We start from the raw sequence: 2,002 nt of genomic DNA, 5'->3' as shown, positions 1-2,002 counted from the left end.
TGTGGAAACTGCACAGAGTTTGTTCAATTTTGTTTGTTTGTTCTTTGATTAAACGCGAGACGCACTTGGTGTTCGGTGTCTTCGGAAGGTAAACGTTGGACGGCAGCGCGCGGTACAAGAAAAATTGTTGATTCCTGCTCAGTCGGTCTAAGACTGGATTGTGAATGTGGTTTCCTCGCGTTGAGTTGCGATCGTTTCTGACCTCGATCGTTCTCTTTTTCACCGGTAGCCAAGCTCTCCTTCGCTCGTCGTACAGAATGCACATTGAACGAACAAAATACAAGAATAAATAATAATAATGATAAAAAAACACACACACACACTCATATAAAGTAGACACACGCAAACGCAGTCGTGTTCTGGGCGAACGCAGACTGAGGCGAAATTACCGCATTCTATCCTAGTTAATGTCCTATCTATTTATTAACTTTCTTCTTTCGCGCTCGAAGCACACTTTACTGGCTCCGCGAAATGATACCAATGTTGTTGTTTCTTTTTTTTTCCTTCTAACAAAGCGAACTATTTCATATTTTCACTCGGCAAATTTTCACGTGCCAATGTTAATCGTGATGTAGGATATACAACCATTCAAAGCTCTAGAAACTACACATTATTTTATCAAACACAATTGGAAAAGTTGTATCCAGACAATTGCACTATACTTAGTAGAACAAAATTACTTTAGTAAATGTAAATGTTTTTACTTGTAGACAATATTTATATAAAAATATCAAATAAATATAAAAAATAATCACACTATGATATTAATTATATTTATATAATGCAGATAGCCATGAAAGACGCGTTTCCATTTTATTTTACCTACATTTTTCTTTTTTGTTGTGATTATGACAGTTTATATGTCAAATACAGAAGTTTATATTGACATTAGTATCATTAATATTCATGTATAAATCACTGATTTAGAAACTGTTCTTTATAAACTGTATTAGTAATATAATTTGAGTATTTACAACTGTATCAATTATTAAAAGAATGTAATAACAATTATACATATTATAAAAACAAATTAATTTATAATGTTTTTAAGCGTAATAGAATTTTACAAAGAAATAATTCAATTGTTTTTATTTCATTTAGAAAAATATTTGTAACAGTTTTATTTGTTTTATTATTAATTAAATTATAATATTTAACTGTTTCACTAAATATTGTTATTATTATTAAAATTTGAATACATAATTATTTATAACTACTTTGATTCAATCTAATAACTAAATTAAATTATCATTCTAACTACATTTTATAGAATGCGTAAATATTGCCCAAAGGTTATAATTATAACAGTATCATGATGATTCTTACGGTCGAACGTACATAATGCAATCAGGAAGATGCTTGCAGATGCAATTAGCAGTCACAACTAAGATATTAAACACATTGCCTTCAGTGAAATTTAAAATAATTTCCTAAATTATTTGTTTCTCACATTAATTACAATCTTTAGTTTGGTTAATAGTTATTTAGCATTGTTTCGTGTATTAAGACTTTGTTAATCTTTGAAATATTCTCAGTTTTCCTAAAAAATCATTTGAATAACATACATTTGCTTTGACAAGTTGTCAAATGTCAAATTGACGTTTCTTAAATTTAGGTTTCTTGTGATCTTTATATGCATAACAAAATGCGATATAAAGGTAGTTCAATCGAAATATTCTAAATTATTTGTTTCTCATATTAATTACAATCTTTAGTTTGTTTAATATTTATTTAGCATTGCTTCGTGTATTAACACTTTGTTAATCTTTGAAATATTCTCAGTTTTATTAAAAAATCATTTGAACAACACACATTTGCTTTGACAACTTGTCAAATGTCAAATTGACGTTTCTTGTGATCTTTATATGCATCATAAAACGCGATACAAAGGTAGTTCAATCGAAATACCCAATATCCTAAATAATATCCTAAATTATTTATTTCTCACATTAATTACAATCTTTACTATTAAAACTTATTTAGAATTGCTTCTAATATTAAG

General features: G+C 28.1%; 1 protein-coding gene across 1 annotated transcript in view; it reads right to left on the bottom strand.

Moving 5' to 3' along the window:
- Positions 1-268, bottom strand: part of LOC108561617 (calpain-C) — a gene marked incomplete in the record, with an annotated part of 21,907 nt that extends 21,639 nt beyond the window's left edge. Inside the window, 1 exon segment of the mRNA XM_017919640.1 lies at positions 1-268.
- Positions 269-2,002: the final 1,734 nt, after the last annotated feature.

The sequence above is a fragment of the Nicrophorus vespilloides genome, unplaced genomic scaffold (genome assembly GCF_001412225.1).
Source record: "Nicrophorus vespilloides isolate i.1.1-1 unplaced genomic scaffold, Nicve_v1.0, whole genome shotgun sequence".
NCBI lineage: Eukaryota > Metazoa > Arthropoda > Insecta > Coleoptera > Silphidae > Nicrophorus > Nicrophorus vespilloides.
The sequence above is the reverse complement of the archived record's forward strand: the minus strand, read 5'-3'. Positions and strand labels throughout refer to the sequence as shown.